This window comes from Mustelus asterias, chromosome 22, assembly GCF_964213995.1.
Source record: "Mustelus asterias chromosome 22, sMusAst1.hap1.1, whole genome shotgun sequence".
NCBI classification, from domain to species: Eukaryota; Metazoa; Chordata; class Chondrichthyes; order Carcharhiniformes; family Triakidae; genus Mustelus; species Mustelus asterias.
In genome coordinates, this window is record NC_135822.1 from 23,818,239 (window position 1) to 23,837,717 (window position 19,479).

Here is a 19,479-nt window from a genome sequence, read left to right on the forward strand (position 1 = left end):
GCAAAGCCCACATCCCATAAATAAACAAATAAGAAGAAAGACCAGCTGAGTTATTCCAGCACTTTCAGTTTCTGTAACACAAAAAGAATAGTGGGTCATGTTAGCCAAAGCCCAAATTCCAAGGGGGTTGGGTTGAAGCCAGAGAGCGTTCTGGTCATCCTCCAGCCAGTTGGATGGACTGGGATGAGAAGAAGTCGCTTCACACTAAAGGCTTGTGAATCTCTAGCCCAGAGGGCTGTGGATTGTCCATCATTGAACACACTTCAGGCCGGGGTAGAATTTTGGTCTCTGGAAATCGAGGGAGTTGAGGGGAGTGGGTGGGAATGTGAAGTTGAAGCCCAAGGTCAGTCATGGTCATACTGAATGGCGGGGCAGGCTGGACAGCCCATAAGGTGTACCCCGGCTCCTATTCCATGTGTTCTTGTGCACAGTTGTGGGCAATCAGCAGCAGGCCTCAGAGGTGTCACAGAGGATTTATGAGGCTGATCCCTGGTGTCAGAAGGATGAACTGGGGATAATGACTTGATAAGCTCAAGCTGTTTGACCTTAGAAGGAGACATTGTAAAGAGGAGATACTTAATGAGGTAGAGAGAGAGAGAGCAAACACAACAGAATACTTGCACATACATCAGGCAGCAGAACATAAAGATCATAGAAAGCCTACAGTGCAGAAGGAGGCCATTTGGCCCATTGAGCCCGCACTGACCACAATCCCATCCAGGCCCTATTACCGTAACCCCACATACTTACCTTACTAATCCTCTGACACTAGGGTCAATATAGCATGGCAAATCCACCTAACCCGCACATCTTTGGACTGTGGGAGGAAACTGGAGCACCTGGGAAGAACATGCAAACTTCACAGAGCCAGTGACCTGAGGCCAGAATTGAACCCGGGTCCCTGGCGCCGTGGGACAGCAGTGCTAACCACTGTGCCACCGTGCCGCCAGATGTTACATTAGATACTGAGGCCAAGAAACTGGACCCACTTCAGAACCGTCGGGATGTTGTAATGCGGTGTTAGTATTCTGGAAGCAACAGATCACTACGGTTCAAATAATACTGTGGTTTCATAGCTGTCAGGCTGCATTCTGACATCCCAGTCAAATACTCACGTTTCATTTTCCTGCTTAAACAGGAAGCAATGAGCCCTGCCACTGGGATCAATGTTCACTCTTTTCTACCATTGACCCATTAGCATAGAATCATACAGTGAAGAAGAGGCCCTTCAGCCCATCGGGTCTGCACTGACACATGTGAAACACCTGACCTCCCACCTAATCCTATCCACCAGCACTCGGCCCATAGCCCTGAATGTTATGATGTGCCAAGTTCTCATCCAGGTACTTTTTAAAGGATGTGAGGCAATCCGCATCCACCTCCCTCCCAGGCAGCGCATTCCAGCCCCTCACCATCCTCACATTCCCCCCTAAACCTCCAGCCCCTCACCTTCAACTTATGTCCCCTCGTGACTGACCCTTCAACTAAGGGGAACAGCTGGCCCTTCCCCACTCTGTCCATGCCGCTCATAATCCTGTACACCTCGATCAGGTCGCCCCTCAGTCTTCTCTCCTCCAACAAAAACAACCCAAGCCTACCCAACTTCTCTTCATAAGTTAAATGCTCCATCCCAGGCAGCATCCTGATAAATCTCCTCCGCACCCCCTAGAGTGGAATATATACTATATACAGAATATATTGCCTGAGGTTGATTTCAATCCCAGGCCAATGATCTCTCCCCTGGAGAAGGACATGACAAGCAAGTTCATGAGAACATCTTCATCTTCTGTATATAGTATATATTCCACTCTAGGTCCCTCTTAAATCACACATCATCCTGACCTATCACCATCAGGGGGTCAAAATCCTAGTATTTCCTACCTTGTACCCTGGGGGAGGGAGCACATCAGCCTGAGGAGTGTAATAGTTCAAGAACCATTATTTTCTTAAGACAACTAAGACTCGGTGATGTATGTGGGTGATCCGATATTAACCAGCATCCCGTCAACATTTTTTTAAAGCAATCAACGGTGAGTCTGATCTTTTCCCCCATTTGATATCCACATGAGCATTCTCCCAGCAAGAGATCTGGAGCAGAAGCCCAATCCCCCCTCCGCCCTCTGTTAAGTTCCTACTGCCTAATCCAGGAGCACTGATGCCAACTCCAGCACCCTGCAGAGCCCCATCTAAAACCAACACAGGTCAAAGTTCAAACACGGGCTCTTCAAGTCTGCACCACTTCAGGTGATATCTTTAGTCAACTAGCCATCAGCGTACCTTCCAGTGTCCTGCTAATGTTATTCCAGCAACTGTTCAGACCCCAGCCCTCGTGGTCGATGGTCTATGGCTGCTAGTCCACCAATGGAATTAAATCTTCTCTATTTACTAAGGACCTATGTGGTTCTATCACATCAAACAACCTGCACGCCTGTGCAAAGACCTATGTGCCAATATTCTGAACTGCCCATACACAGTGAACTTTTGATGCCCATTTCTGGTTATTGGCACCTCGATATACCCATCCACACCTCCTACAGTGAATGTGCTACAGACTACACAGCAACTGGGAACATCTCCTCTTAACACTGAAACTTTCTGGACAGTGAATGAAGCTACCTTTGCCTGATCACAGATCAAAACTGGACATTGCGATTTAGGAAGGATGCAAAGGCAGCGGGCAGGATACAAAAAAGATTTACAAGAGTGATTCCAGGGAGGAGGGATTTTGTCACAAGGATAGATTGACAAAGGGGGGGTAGTTATAGAACCGATGTCAGGGGTAGGTTCTTTACCCAGAGGGTGGTGAGGGATTGGAATGCCCTGCCAGCATCAGTAGTAAATGCGCCTAGTTTGGGGGCGTTTAAGAGATCCGTAGATAGGTTCATGGACGAAAAGAAATTGGTTTAGGTTGGAGGGTCACAGTTTTTTTTTTAACTGGTCGGTGCAACATCGTGGGCCGAAGGGCCTGTTCTGCGCTGTAATGTTCTATGTTCTATGTTCTAAAGCTGGGGCTGTTCTCATTATAGACGGCCAGGAGAGATTTGCAGGATGGAGTACATCGGGAGAAACTGTTCCCACTGGCAGAAGAGTCGAGAACCAGAGGGCACAGATTGAAGATAATTGGTAAAAGGAGCAACAGGGACATGAGGAAAAATCATTTCACACAGTGATTGGTTAGGATCTGGAATGCACTGTCTGAGAGTGTGGTGGAGACAGATTCACACAGCGAGTGGTTAGGATCTGGATTGCACTGTCTGAGAGTGTGGTGGAGACAGATTCACACAGCGAGTGGTTAGGATCTGGAATGCACTGTCTGAGAGTGCGGTGGAGACAGATTCACACAGTGATTGGTTAGGATCTGGATTGCACTGTCTGAGAGTGTGGTGGAGACAGATTCACACAGCGAGTGGTTAGGATCAGGAATGCACTGTCTGAGAGTGTGGTGGAGACAGATTCACACAGATTAGGTAAACTGGGGTTGTTCTCCCTGGAAAGACGGAGGATGAGGGGCGACCTAATAGAGATGTGTAAAATTATGAAGGGCATAGATAGGGTGAACAGTGGGAAGCTTTTTCCCAGGTCGGAGGTGATGAACACAAGGGGTCACGGGTTCAAGGTGAGTGGAGCAAGGTTCAACACAAATGTCAGGGGGACGTATTTTACACAGAGGGTGGTGGGGGCCTGGAATGCACTGCCAAGCAAGGTGATTGAGGCAGACACACTGGAATCGTTTAAGACTTATCTAGATAACCACATGAACAGACTGGGAATAGAGGGATACAAAAGAATGGTCTAGTGGGGCACATGAGCAGCGCAGGCTTGGAGGGCCGAACGGCCTGTTCCTGTGCTGTATTGTTCTTTGTTCTTTGTTCAGTGAGTGTTTAGGATCTGGAATGCAGAATCTGAGAGTGTGGTGGAGACAGATTCACACAGCGAGTGGTTAGGATCTGGATTGCACTGTCTGAGAGTGTGGTGGAGACAGATTCACAGGGCTATGGGGAAAAGGCAGGGATGTGGAACTGACTAACTAGTTTTTACAGAGAGCCAGCACATACACAACAACTGACTGACCATCTCCAGTACTGTTACCTTCCGAAGATCCTTTATCTGAGCTATTTGATTCTGACAGATCAAATTAATTCCTTTACATGGCAATTGCTCATTTCAGAATGTGTTTGCTTTGATCATTTTGGCCTGTTTTGGAAGGTTATTTAAATTCAGAGCTCTATCTAATCAAGCTGGCTTGATGGAAGCAGCAGATTTGGCTCCAAGACACAAATCTGAACTTTCCAGTTTATGGCAACATTTTTCAGAAACGTGTTTTTGCCGAAAAGGGAAACTCTTTTCTCATAGTTTTCGAAAGAGACATGAGTTAGTGTGAGTGTGCATGTCTGGTTGAGTGAGTGAGTGTGTGTGTCTCTGTGTGAGTTAGTGTGTGAGTGTGTGAGCATGTGTGTGTGTGGTTGAGTGAGTGAGTGTGTGTGTCTCTGTGTGAGTTAGTGTGTGTGAGTGTGTGAGCATGTGTGTGTGTGGTTGAGTGAGTGAGTGTGTGTGTCTCTGTGTGAGTTAGTGTGTGTGAGTGTGTGAGCATGTGTGTGTGTGGTTGAGTGAGTGAGTGTGTGTGTCTCTGTGTGAGTTAGTGTGTGTGAGTGTGTGAGCATGTGTGTGTGTGGTTGAGTGAGTGAGTGTGTGTGTCTCTGTGTGAGTTAGTGTGTGTGAGTGTGTGAGCATGTGTGTGTGTGGTTGAGTGAGTGAGTGTGTGTGTCTCTGTGTGAGTTAGTGTGTGTGAGTGTGTGAGCATGTGTGTGTGTGGTTGAGTGAGTGAGTGTGTGTGTCTCTGTGTGAGTTAGTGTGTGTGAGTGTGTGAGCATGTGTGTGTGTGGTTGAGTGAGTGAGTGTGTGTGTCTCTGTGTGAGTTAGTGTGTGTGAGCATGTGTGTGTGTGGTTGAGTGAGTGAGTGTGTGTGTCTCTGTGTGAGTTAGTGTGTGTGAGTGTGTGAGCATGTGTGTGTGTGGTTGAATGAGTGTGTGTATCTCTGTGTGAGTTAGTGTGTGTGAGTGTGTGAGCATGTGTGTGTGTGGTTGAGTGAGTGAGTGTGTGTATCTCTGTGTGAGTTAGTGTGTGTGTGAGAGAGAGTGGTTGAGAGAGTGAGTGCATTTGGGAGTGACTGAGTGAGTGAGAGGATGAGTGTGTGTGAGTGTGTGTGTGTGTGGCAGTGAGTGAGAGTGAGTGAGTGAGTGAGGTGAGTGAGTGATCCTGCAGTATCAGTTACTCACCTTCATTCTCTCTTTTGTTCCTCTTAATCTTTAAATCACCCATCCTGCACAGACCCTGTCCTTCCTGCATCCTCACTGTGATGAAACGTAAATGTTGTTGCGACTCCTACATACTTTCCTGAGACTTCAAAATTGAGGAATCCCTCACCTTCTTTAGTTATTCGTTCCTCATACCGTTTACAGGCTTTTGAAACACCAACTTGGAGTTAACTAACCACCACCTCCTGATTTACCCCAACTCCTCCTTCTCAATCCTGATCATGCCCCCGACTATAGGTTTTAACCTTCACCTGGGTTTGCCAATGACAAGAGCCAGTTTCTATCTGTATGTTCAGGTTACAGTTCAGGAACAGATTGGGAAACACCACACAACCCACTGTAACAGCAAGTAACACCAATTCAATCACAGCCACTGAACACATCTCTGCAACTGGACAATGTCTGTCCCTCAGAGGCCCCATTATAACAAACCCTTAAGTGTTCCTTTTTTTATTCATTTGTGGGACATGGGCGTCGTTGGCTGGCCAGCATTTGCTGCCCATCCCTAGTTGCCCTTGTTCAGAGGGCAGTTGAGAGTCAACCACATTGCTGTGGACCTGGAGTCACATGTAGGCCAGACCAAGTAAGGACAGCAGATTTCCTTCCCTAAAGGACATTGGTGAACCAGATAGGTTTTTCCGATAATTGACAATTGGTTTTGTGGTCATCAGTAGATTCTTAATTCCAGATTTTTTTAAAAAATTGAATTCAAATCCCACATCTGCCATGGCAGGATTCGAACCCAGGTCCCCAGAACATTAGCTGAGTTTCTGGATTAATAGTCTAGCGATAATACCACTAGGCCACCGCCTCCCCAGTTGGAGCACCCAACAGAGGATCGGGTACCAATGAGTGTGGCTTGCAGTGAAGAGATAGAGACTGGACACTTGGTCAGGAAACAGGGCAGGAACTGATGTGGGGTATGGGATAAAGCCAAGAACAAGGATGAACGAGCCTGGCAAAGAATGGGAAATCCAATCCTGCAAGTGGCTGCAGGATCATAGTCGCGAGATAGGGATCACAAAATCGGAGGCTTTGCAAACCCTGACTCGAGGAATGGAGGGATTGTTAGCCATCACAGCCCATTTTAATTGTCACTTCCTTGCAATGACTGGAGACAGAGAGAATCTAAAGAAGGGGCTTAACTTCAAAGAGCATGATTACATTCCCAAAGGTCCCAAATTTTCAGCAGCTCATAGAATCCCCACAGTGCAGAAGGAGGCCATTCGAGTTTGCACCGACAACTATCCCACCTAGGCCTTATCCCCGTAACCCCCACATATTTACCCCATTAATCCCTCTAACCAACGCATCCTGGGGCACCAAGGGGAAATTTAACATGGCCAATGCCCTAACCTGCACATCTTTGGAGTGCGCGAGGAAACCGGAGCACCTGTGCAGACTCCACACAGAGACCCAAGCCGGAATCGAACCCAGGTCCTTGGCGCTGTGAGGCAGCTGTGCTAACCACTGTGCCACCGTGCAGATGTCGATCTCTGTCACATCACTTTGTTGTCTGCCTGTTGCTGAGGGAGTCCTAGACATCCAGACTCCCCCATACTCCAGATTGCAAGGGCCTCTCTGCTCATCGACCACCCTGAGCTGAGTGAGGGGACACTCCCCATCTGCAGGCAAGAGGTGCCATTGCTGGAGATTCACGGTACATTCAAAGATTAATCAAATGATACCCCCTCCCTTTGCAGGATCTTATCTGGACACCTGCTGTGAATTGATTTGGGTAATCTCCGGCAAACTTGAGGAAAATGCTCGTGAGGCGCCTTCGAGTTTTTGGAGATTGATTGGGATGACACAAAGATGAGAAAAAAATGTAACTGGATTGAGGAAATGTGAAAAATGTTGCTGCCCCGCACAGTGATTTGCAGGGTGCATCCTATAAGACCATAAGATATCGGAGCAGAATTGGGCCATTTGGCCCATCGAATCTGCTCTGCCATTCAATCATTGCTGATAAGTTTCTCATCCCATTCTCCCGCCTATTCCCCATAACCTTTGTTCCCCTTATCAATCAAGAACCTATCTATCTCTGTCTTAAATATATTCAATGACCTGGCCTTCACAGCCTTCTGCGGTAATGAATTCCACAGATTCTCCACCTTCTGGCTGAAGAAATTCCTCCTCATCTCGGTTCCCTTTACTCTGAGGCTGTGCCCTCAGGTCCTAGTCTCTCCTACTAATGGAAACATCTTCCCCACGTTCATTCTATCCAGGCCTTTCATTATTCTGTAAGTTTCAATAAGATCCTTATCCTTCTAAACTCCATCGAGTGCAGACTCAGAGTCCTCAAACGCTCCTCATATATCTAGCTCCTGTGATGTGTCAGAGCGATAATTAGGTTGGCCACCATAATTAAGACTCTGAGACTGATTAGTACTGAGAGTGGGCAGTACGGAGCGGCCACTTTGTGCCAAGGCCCAATGGAGGTGGGGAACGGTCAGAGTTTATGGTCAGATGTTTGCTTTGAAATTCATCAAAAATACAAATAAAAAAGAGTAATGCTCCCATCTCATAAATTAAAGGAAATTGACTTTGATTAGTTTAAATAAGCAACCTCTTAGTATCTGGTTTGGGATTGTTGATGGCATACCTACTTAAAAACCTTGGCTGTCTAAACCAGAGTCAGGACGATTATTGGCCAAGAAAATGATTATTGTCCTGGGCTTGCATTGATTGAGGTTAAAACTTTGTCAAACTGTATCCATTTCAGTTAGGGCTGTCGTAGTAGTAGCCTATCCAGACACCAGTGCATCAATCTACCCTACATTTGGTATGATTAGCTGTGCAACTAACTCCATGGCGCCCTGGTGCAGGTTGCAACCTCCAGAGTCCCCAAACCGAGGGCTATAGAACATAGAACATTACAGCGCAGAACAGGCCCTTCGGCCCACGATGTTGCACCGACCAGTTAAAAAAAAAACTGTGACCCTCCAACCTAAACCAATTTCTTTTCGTCCATGAACCTATCTACGGATCTCTTAAACGCCCCCAAACTAGGCGCATTTACTACTGATGCTATAGATGCATTTACTACTGATGCTATCTGATGCCTCAGATTGACAGATTCTGAAGCAAATATGTCTAACTCAATAGGATTGAGGGCTAATCGCAGCCGGGTTGATGTGAGTGGTTCCTGCCTCGTGCCTTGAGGCACTGTGCTGCCCCAACTCTCAAGATGACTTCCTTATAACCCACCCCCAGATTGTTGTCTGACCCCCACAAACCCTGGTTAAATAAATGCTTTGCAAAAGAGGCATTCAGACTTAACACGGAACATCAGCTGCAAGCACAGGATCTGAATGCAAACGCTGGAACAATATGAGACTGTAATCAGAACCATTTACCAGCCTGACTTGATTCATTTGCTGCAGTTCATATTATTCTGCATTCTGTTCCTTGTGCTCGAATTTAATTTCCTAGTCTGCATACATTACCACATATTACAGACTGAGATTTTAAAATCAGATTAAAGAAAGATTTCTCCTTGCAAATCTTGCATTGCATTTTTTTTTTGCATTGAGCAGTATTTTAAATACAAGCATTGTTTTCATCTAAAGCTTTCTGGCGCCTCCCCGTGCATTGGAGAGGCAGCCGGGACAAGCTCCAATCTTTAATGCTGTCAAGTTTGCCCCCAGCACAGCGTGTGGCCCTTGTTGCTGCCTCAGTGAACTGTATTTGGCCCGCAAACATTACGTCCCAACTTGCTAAAGGAGGTTCATCCAACTTTCAGATGCTCTCTGACTTGGGGAGGGGCTTCCACGTGTGGCCCAGTCAAGGGGGGGGAAGGGGGGGAAGTGGGGTTTAAGTGTGCACCCTGGCTAGACCCTGGTCAGTTATATTAACTCCCACACAAAAGCATCTCAAACTTCCGATTGCGCCAGTTGCTGCCCAGAGGCTAAAGTCCAGTCCGGAATGGATCGGTGAAACCAGCGAACTCCATCATGAGTCATTCACTGGGGACGTGACTCATACATGGAACCAGTTGCGAGTTGTACAGCAGCCAAGGTCTTGGGCAGTTTGGGATGCGGCTACACAACAGCAACTCAATCCTTGGTTTCAAGCCCAGTTTCAGCAAAAAAAACAAGAAGTTTTGTTCCCCCAGCCACTATCTCTCTCTCTCTCTCTCTCTATGTACAACAGCTTTTTACATCTTCCGGTTCCCTTATTTTGGTTCCAGCTATCCCTGACAACCACAACCCTAGAGCCAAGGTAGATTTGGAATTAGGTAGAGCCAAAATGGTCAGAAAAGGGTTTGAAAGGCTCCCCTCAAGCAGCCGAGTAGAAGAAAGAAAATCCCACAGAACTTCCTGATTAAATCTGGGTTCGATTCCCAGCTCGGGTCACTATCTGTGCGGTGTTTGTACGTTCTCCCCGTGTCTGCATGGGTTTCCTCCGGGTGCTCCGGTTTCCTCCCACAGTCCAAAGATGTGCGGGTTAGGTGCATTGGCCATGCTAAATTGCCCCTTAGTGTCACAGGATGCGTAGGTTAGAAGGATTAGCCATGGTAAATATGTGGGTTGTGGGGATAGGGCCTGGGTGGGACTGGATAGGGCCTCGGTGCAGACTCAGTGGGCCAAATGACCTCCTTCTACACTGTAGGGTTTCTATGATTCTATGAAAGCATGGATACTGAACCTAAAGGGAATAGCAGGAGGCGTCACAAACCTTAGTCAAAGATACAGGCTTGACAGGAGAATTCTTTTTAAAAATTGTATTTCTATAGTGCCTGTAACATCCCAAGGAAATGCACCGAATTTGAAGCCATTGGTGGAATGAAGTGGGAAGGGGGTGGATGGTGCTCAGAAGGTCTTTTTTATTTGTTTCTGGGTGTAGGTGTCGCTGGCTAGACCAACATTTATTGCCCATCCCTAATTGCGCTGGAGAAGGTGGTGGTGAGCTGCCTTCTTGAACCACCGCAGTCCCTGAGGTGTAGGTACACCCACAGTGCTGTTAGAGAGGGAGTTCCAGGATTTTGGCCCAGTGACAGTGAAGGAACTGCGATGTATTTCCAAGTCAGGGTGGTGAGTGGCTTAAAGAGAAATTTGCAGGTAGTGGCATTCCTTGCTGCTCTTGTCCTTCTAGGTGACAGAGGTCGTGTGTTTGAAAGGTGCTGGCTAAGGAGCCTTGGTGAGTTGCTGCACTGCATCTTGTAAATGGTGCACACTGCTGCCACTGTGCATGGCAGAGTAGCTGCCAAATCTGTCAGCCCAGTCAACACGGGTCCCGCATACATATCATAAACTTACATTTAAACAACACCTTGAAATCCCAAGGTGAATAATCAGAAGAGAGCAGTTCTAGGAGAATTAATTAAAAACTTTGCATGGTTTTGAGGGGAAGGTGCTTAAACATGGAGAAAGGTTCAGGGAAAGTGTTGCAAACAGGGAGAAAGACTGTTAAAGGTTACGCTACCAACAAACATCTCATTGCTACCATGTTGACATCATCTCCCATCAGCCTGCATCCACAGCAGAAGAATTGCAATTCATAATAACTGAAAGTCATAGATTTAAAATCACTGTCGACAGGTTTTGAGAGGGTGATGGAGAATCATTTTTATACAGGGTTTGTCTGATTCAGAAATGCTCTAAGAGGCGCTGGAAGTTCATAGAAACCCTACAGTACAGAAAGAGGCCATTCGGCCCATCGAGTCTGCACCGACCACAATCCCACCCAGGCCCTACCCCCCTTTTCCCTATATATTTTACCCACTAATCCCTCTAATCTACGCATCCCAGGACACTAAGGAGCAATTTTAGCATGGCCAATCAACCTAACCCGCACATCTTTGGACTGTAGGAGGAAACCGGAGCACCCGGAGGAAACCCACGCAGACACGAGGAGAATGTGCAAACTCCACACAGACAGTGACCCAAGCCGGGAATCGAACCCAGGTCCCTGGAGCTGTGAAGCAGCAGTGCTAACCACTGTGCTACCGTGCCGCCCCGTTGATTCCAGAGTTTTGTTCGTTCCAATGGAGTTGGACAAAGACTTGGATAGTATCATAGAATCCCTACAGTGCCATTCGGCCCATCAAGTCTGTACCGACTCTTTGACAGAGTATCTTACACAAACCCTCTACCCCGCTCTATCCCCATAACCCCATACATTGCCATGGCTAATCCATCTAACCTACATATCTTTGGACACTAAGGGGCAATTTAGCATGACCGACCCACCTAACCTGCACATGTTTGGACTGTGGGAGGAAACTGGAGCACCCGGAAGAAACCCTCACAGACACGGGGAGAATGTGCAAACTCCACACAGTCACCCAAGGCTGGAATTGAACCTGGATCCTTGGAGCTGTGAGACTGCAGTGCTAACCACCGTGCCACCGTGCCAATTTGAGAATGAGTTTACAATTTTACCCCACCAAAAGGCAGGGAGGTGGGACTTAAGCACAAATGGTTGGTTCTTCGCTGTCACTGGAGCTCCCTCCCTAACAGCACAGTGGGTGTACCTACAGCTCTAGGGGGCAGCTGGCCACCACCCTCTCCAGGGGCAATAAATGCTAGGCTTAGTCAGCGACACCCACATCCCATGAATGGATTTGAAGGGGAAAAAGGGGCTAGCATGGGTGTGACAGGACAAAAGGCCTCTCTGTATGCTGTAAGTTTCTCTGAATCTCCCGTCCAGATCAGCAAGCACTGTCTTTATTTTAGGAGATACAATGTGTTGACTCATCTGTCTGCCATTGGGAAGGCTGCACATAAATCATCTCTTCCCCAGCCCTGGGGCAACAGTCATGGACAAACAATGCCTGTGTGCCTCATCCCTTCTGAGAAATTAGACCTACAGTGAAGGGGGGGGGGATCTCCGTACAGAGGGGCGACACCAGAAGATTTCATTGCTAAATAAAAGCGAATGGGTGTGGCAGCTGCCGGAAAGTCTGTGACACAATCACATTTGTGATCAGGGTGTCCACACGGTGAGTTTTGCACTGAAACTGTTTGGAGAATAAGTCCCAAGATCAGCAATACAACCAAAGACCAGCAGAGGGCCACGGCTGAGGGTTTAAATTGTCCTCGAAAAACAGTCCTTCAAAAGCCTCAAGGCCTCTGCAAAAAAAAAGCTGTTTTAAATTGTAACATCCAGACTTTGATTTGAAACAATTGCTGCGTTTTGGGATTTAAAAAAAGATACATTAGGTGTTAATTTTAAAAAATGAATATTAAGTGGTGAAAATGGGGATTCTTCAGAAAAGTCCCTAACACAAAAAAAGTATGAAAAAGTACTCTAAACTTTATAGCAAAGTTACAGGAAAGAGGCAGAGCTGGCTTTAAAGCAGTTAAGAAAATGGGTGGAAAATGTGAATGCTGCTGGGGTATCTGTTTATTTGTTGGTTTAAGGACAGGGCTGGGGGAAATCGAAGTCAAAATGATGAGAGGCTGAGACCTATCGGTGGGTCAGGATTTACTGGGGCCGGATGGTCATTTTATAACATTCAAACCCGCTTTCAAAAGCAAAGCGGTGCCGTTTCTTCCTGTTTGGTTTCTGTATTTGCTTTTTGTTTCTTCAAAAAAAACTGAATGTAAAGTCCATGTTACAAAAAGAAAACTTTGGAGATTCCTGATAAATAAATGGATTTGTTTTAAAAGCCAGTGGGTAAATAAATAAACCGCCGCTCAACTTTTCAACACATCACGAACAAAAAACAGAAGCTTTTTGTTTGTTGCACAAGATTGTTCAAATAGCAAAAAGCTGCCTTACTCAAAACAGGCACCCGGATCACTCAACACAGACAGGTGTTCATAGGGTCTCCCCAAAACACCCCCCACCGGGGTGGGGGAGGTGAGTGAAAAGGTGTTCGTAGGGGGGAGGAAGAAATGTGAGCCAAACTCTGAAGGGAAACGGCAGCTTCACAGATACACACACACAGAATACAGACACACACAGATACACACACACACATACACACAGAGAGATATACACACACACGCACATACGCACACACAGACACAGAATTAGCAAGCTCACTGCGGCTGGGGAGGGAGGGATAGACAGCGTGGGTGAGTGGGGGGGGGGGGGAGAGACTGGGGGTGAACTTGCCTAGTGGCTACAGCCGCCCGGAGGGTGGGGGGTGCCAGAGCCATAGGGGTTAGATTGGATGGGGGTGGGGGGGGGAAAGATTATAAAATAATCAATATGTAAACAGAGCCTTTACGAGACTAAAGTGAAAGATTGGAAACTCTGTAAACGACCCCCCACCCTCCATGCAACCAGGACTCTCACATCAAGCTGGATGTTGCGGATGCTGGAATCTGAAACAAAAGCAGAAAATGCTGGAAAATCTCAGCGGGTCTGGCAGCATCTGTGGAGAGAGAATAGAGCCAACGTTTCGAGTCTGGATGACCCTTCGTCAGAGATTTAAGATTCTTTCTTTGCTTTGATGCGGTCTCCCTTTATGAGACGGGCATTTCAATGTATCCCTCAATTTGTTGATTTATTTTATTTGGTCAAATCCAAAGAAGCGCGTCACGTTTAAACCGTTTTGTTTAAAAAAAATAGAAATAAGACTGTCAGAAATCCCCAGAATGGGTCCAGGTTTAATTTTAAATCGAACCCACTCACCACTTGAAACTGGGTTAACTCCATCATCCCGGAGCAGTGTATCCGTCCGGAGTGCTTCGTTGGGGCGGGGGAGAGGGTGGGCGAGATCCATGCAGTGAAATGTACTTTTAACAAATGTGAACAGAGACGAGATGAATGTGGACTATTGAGCCCGCGTTGGGTTAGACACGCACACAGACACGCACCCACAGACACACACACAGAGACACACGGACACACACACAGAGAGGCTGAAACCCAGATCAAGGTCCATAGCTCCATTCTCCTTAAATCCCCAGCTCCTGTTTCACAAACAGAATCCCAGATCTCAAAAATAAACTGGGTTGTAATTAAAATTAAAAATGTGCTCTCTAACAAAAAGGAACATTTCGCAGAGAGAGAAGAAACCATTCGAATTAAATTAAGTCTAAATGCACCGATTGTTATGGGTGGGGGGGGGGGGGTGGTGGTGGAATGAACATCTTGAGGCAAGTTGCAAACTGACACTGGAGTTGTTCAGGAAACATCAGAAACGGACACAGTTCCCGAGAAAGTGAAACCGCACCAAAAATATAACTGAAATCAACTTTCTGTTAACACTGCAACAACTGTATCCAGGAACTGTAAACATATCTGAAACTCAAGTGGGTCAGAAAAGGCGGATTGTGTTTTGTTGCCATTTGGGGAGCCCACGTTGAAATGACTGTTGGGGAAACATTATTCCTAACAATTGAACGCTGTTTTATTTGAATATTTCGGGGATTCTTTTTGGGATTATTTTAATTTCGGGTGAGGGGACAGTTTGGTTTTGAGAGTGAGTGGGGAAAGGGATTGGGGAGGGGGGGGGGGGGGGCTGGTTACTGTTTGCCCTGATTTTCTCTCATTTTGGAGCTCAGACCCTCCCCTCGGTACCCTCTCGGTTGTCACCGGCCCCAAAGCCCTCCCAGAGCGGGGCGATTTCGGGCCATTGCGCCCACCCCACAGCCCGGGGGTCTCGGTAAAGCTCAGCCCGCCCCCCCCCCACCCCGATTAGACAGACCCTCCCCCCCACTTCCCGGTACTGACTCAATCCCTCCACCGTCAACCGGGTCCCACCACCCTACCGCACCGCTCCCAGCCACCCTCCATGCGGGAGACTCACCGGCCGCTCTCCTGTCCCCTCTCACCGCCTCCAGTGACTGGGACCCGGCGCAGAGTGAGGGGGTTGGGGGGGGGGGGCTGCCTCAGAGTCCCAACATCGAGGGGTGTAGGGGCCGCTTTCACAACCAGATTTCTGTTTAAATGAAGGACATTTTCTCCACGGCTACTTCACCTTATTATCAGCAAAACTTTGTCCAGTGTTTGGGGTCTCCCTTATTAAAGAGTGGGGGGAGGGAATCTGCTTTATATATGGAGAGATTTATCTTTACTGAAAGGGGGAGTAACTCTCAATGTTCAAAGGACAAACACTTGGAAGAAAAGTCAGTGAGGTGAGGGCTCAGAGTCGCCTGTTTAATGGAAACGCCAGTAATTCTCATTTACTCAATTCCTGGATGTCCTGAACTGGGAAAAGGCTCGCTCAGTTACCGGGACATCTTTGCGTTTAACCCTCTGCCCCCGAATCCCAAAGAGATTGTTCTGCTCTTGTCAAAGGAGCTTTGGGGGGGGGGGGGGGGGGGCTCTCCGAGGTTGCCAGAGGTTGCCTTGTTTTATTGAAGGGTGGAGGTACCAACCAGGGTGACACCCACCCCGCCCCCCTCAATCAACAGAACCCATTCTGCAAACCGAACGGGCACCGCTGATTCAGGGTGTTGGGGGAGGTCACAGAGGGGCAATAAGATGCCAATGGAGTAGAGTGGGGAGGGGAGGGGGGCAACATTTCAGATGTGGAGAGTTCCCCATCTCAGGCGTGCCGTCACCAACAGCAGATTGGGGAGATTCAGTGGGAAGGAAATATCGGAAAGTTACCGGGCTACACGTGTGGAGCTCCCGCAGTCTGGGTGACCAAGTACCGCTGCCAAACTCCTATTTCTCAACTGGTCTGGGAGAAATGGAACGGGTGTGGGGGTGAGGTGGGGGGATTGTCCTGTGAGGAGACTAATAACAGTGTAATGGACATAACAACCCCAAAATTCACAATTTTGGGCAATACGTAAATTTCTAAATTCAAAGTCAGTGATAGAGAATGGGACATTTTCTGCTCCTGGTGATATTAGGCACTTCCAGTTAAGGCCCAGAGTAAAGTTCCCTCAACACTGCCCCTATTCAGCATTCAAAGGTAGGCTACAGCATGGGATAAGTGTGGAGTGAAGGTACGCTGTCCCACAACCTCAGAAAGCAACATCCCCTCAAGCACCAGCCTAGTCTCTACACCACAACCCGTTAGCACTGAACTATCTCCAGTTTTTTTGTGCTGCGGGCCCCATAACCTCCAGGACTGAGTTGAGATCAGTCAGATGAAAGCAAATTACTGCGGATGCTGGGATCTGAAACCAAAAGAGAAAATGCTGGAAAATCTCAGCAGGTCTGGCAGCATCTGGGACAAAGGGTTCTCTGGACTCGAAACGTCAGCTCTTTCCTCTCCTAACAGATGCTGCCAGACTTACTGAGATTTTCCCAACATTTTCTCTTTTGGTTTGAGGTCAGAAGCGGCAGCGACAGCCGAGCGGAGTTTTTCATCTTGTGAGCAGACCTGGATTTGAAGCTAAAAGCCTGAAATTGAAATCCCCCCCCCCCCCCCCCCACAACACTCTGCACCCCCTCCCTCCAATGTCGTGTTAGCTGCTTTTACTGTTGGTTAAACAATGGGATGAGTCCCACTTGCCAGAACTAGTTAATACACTCCGCTTATCAAAATTAAACCAGTGGCAAAGATGAAATGTAACTTCATGGCTGTATATCCAACTCCTGACTGCAGGAATGTGCGATTCGCGGCAGAACCCTTATTTAAAGCCAAATCCTAAGATGCATAAATCTATTTTACTTACCAGAGTTAATGCCCTTAAGTTTAGTTGGATATTGCACGCAATTTAGACATACTTAATCCAAATAGGACTTTTATCAGATTTTCCCTCTTATTGAAGGTGCGGATTGTGCTGTTAGATCCTCTAGGGAGGGCCGAGTGGCCATTCGGCAGCAGTGTGTCTGGAAAGCGAACCTCAACATAGAGGTGGGGGGCCAACAGCAGAAAGCACCCCCCCCCCTCCCCAACCCCTCCAGGCTCTCCAGCAATGGTGAGGAGCGTGGATCCTATTCTGTACCCGGGACTCTGAGACCACTTGCAGCGTTTCCACTGAGGGGGCCGAGTTTGATCTGCAAGCCTGGGACTTGCCCCGTTTGTCCAGCCACAAATAAGAAGGGGGTGAGGGGGGTGCGGAATGGATTCTCAAACCTTGCCGCCTGCTCTGTCTTCCGAATCGGTTCCCTCATTCTCTGCTGGGAACCAAAACCCAAAAAAGTTCCACAACTGGGAGGGTGGATCTAATCTTACCAGGCGGAGAGGGGACATCTTCCCCGAATTATTTACACTGACTGGATACTGATGGAAGCCCCTAAACCGAGGTTCTAAATTTTAAAAAAATCCCTCACAGACATTTTTAGCTAAATTAAGTTTAAAGTTTTAAAGTTAGCCAAATTACTGCAGAATCGACCGCGGCTGAGTTTCAGATTCGGATACCTTCCCCCTATTGATGATTCTCCAAACCCATCGATGTTTCCAACAAGCAAGGGTTCCTTTCACCCTCCGTGCGGAGTGGGAGGAGAAGCCAGATCCGATTTGGGTTGTTGATTTGTTGATGTCGCCTTTCTCATTCGCTTTATCCCGGCTCCTTTGTGACTTTTTGACAAACGCAGCCCCCTCTAAGATGTAAGCGCCAAGTGCGTGGACATGTGAACAGAAAGGGATTAAGAATTCTTGGATCTGAAGTAGGTGGTTGGACAATTAATTCGCTGAAGGAGGAGGAGGGAGAGGAGGGAGGGGAGGGAGGAGGGAGGAGGGAGCCCTCCCCCCTCCCCCCCCCCCCATTCCAGAATGAATCCGGTTGGAAAATGTGCCTATTGTGGGAGTTGGGGTGCCCTGTTGGAATTGGAACATATACCAAGTTACGAATTAGGAGGAGAGGAGTAGGCCACTCGGCCCCTCCAGCTTGCTGCACCCTTCAATAAGATCGTGGCTGGTCTGATTGTAATTTCAACCCCACATTCCTGTCTACTTTCCCCCATAATCTTTCACCCCCTTGTTAATCAGGAATCTATCTAGCTCTGCCTGTACAATATTCAGAGTCTGCCTTCGCTGCCCTCAGACAGTTCCACAGGCTGAAAACGTTCTCATCTCGGATTTGATTTATTATTGTCACATGTCTCAGTATACAGTGAAAAATATTGTCTCTTGCGCTATACAGACAAAGCATACCGTTCATAGAGAATGAAAGTAGGGCGCAGAATGTCACAATAACTTCATTGCAGCATTAATGCAAGCCTACTTGTGACCCTAATAAATAAACTTTAAACTTAAATAAAGTTAAAACCTGCTTGCGACTAATAAATAAACTTTAACTTTATTTAAGTTTAAAGTTTATTAGTGTCACAAGTAGGCTTGCATTAACACTGCAATGAATTTATTGTGAAAATCCCCTAGTCGCCACACTCCGGCGCCTGTTCGGGTTACACTGAGGGAGAATTTAGCATGGCCAATGCACCTAACCAGTGGACTGTAGGAGGAAACTGGAGCACCCGGAGGAAACCCACGCAGACACGGGGAAAACGTGCAGACTTCACACAGTGACTCAAGCTGGGAATCGAACGGGGTCTCTGGCACAGCTAGGGTGTAGAGAAAGATTAAATGTCTGCAATGTCTTGGTGGACAGGACAGTAGCTGTTGGTATCTGACACCGTAGTCACAGTCAGGGGAGGCAGAACAAGCGGGCAGCGAGAGCAAGCTGGGAATGTGACCTTACCTGTGTTAATAGGAGAAAATACTGGATTGTCCTTTGCTAAGGAGCTGGAAGGCACTGAATGATTCCCTCCTGCAAACGCATCAAGGTCTATCCAGATTATTTTGGGTTCAATCCTGTTCTGATGTTGGGGGTGCGGTAGAGATCACTACCTTGTGTAATCCAGAGTGACTGTCAACATTCAGAAGAGGGAATCGCCAGCCTGAGCGCTCGGTGTGAAAGTGCGGCTCATTTTCTGTATCAGCCCAGTTTGAAGATGGTTTTGCTGGGAGGAGGTTTTGCAGTGTTGGCTGGTGCTCCAAGTTTACCTACTGACAGATAGACCAAACCTCAGAGAGTCTGTATACCAATCCCCTGGTGTGAGAACAGCACCCTCTTCCCCCTCCTCTCTCCCCTCCCGCACAATCCGAAAGGATTTGCCAAAGGAGGGGCGGATTGTTAAAAAGTGGGACAGCTGCAAGGAGCGGAAACGCGTCCTAGCGGAAATGCAAGGATCCCGGGAGCAGTCCTGATCTTCACCCATGGAATGTGCATCTGAGCCGGCCCGCTTTGATATCAGGTCCCGGCCTAATCCGCATCAGCGCCTTAATGCAGCCTAAATCTCTACATGTCACCCAGAGAGTTAATGGCTTTAACATTGCTCTCGGTTTTACAGCAACAATCAC

General features: G+C 47.6%; 1 protein-coding gene across 4 annotated transcripts in view; it reads right to left on the minus strand.

The window, feature by feature from the left end:
• nbl1 (NBL1, DAN family BMP antagonist) overlaps positions 1-19,262 on the minus strand; it is a 36,764-nt gene extending 17,502 nt beyond the window's left edge. The window contains exon 1 of one of the 4 annotated variants that reach the window (XM_078238930.1): positions 18,818-19,262. The gene's annotated coding sequence lies outside the window, so the exon portion shown is untranslated. Of the gene's footprint in view, positions 1-15,024; positions 15,072-17,538; positions 17,784-18,817 lie in introns of those variants that run through there. The other 3 variants (XM_078238929.1, XM_078238934.1, XM_078238932.1) reach the window with 3 other exon arrangements.
• Positions 19,263-19,479: the final 217 nt, after the last annotated feature.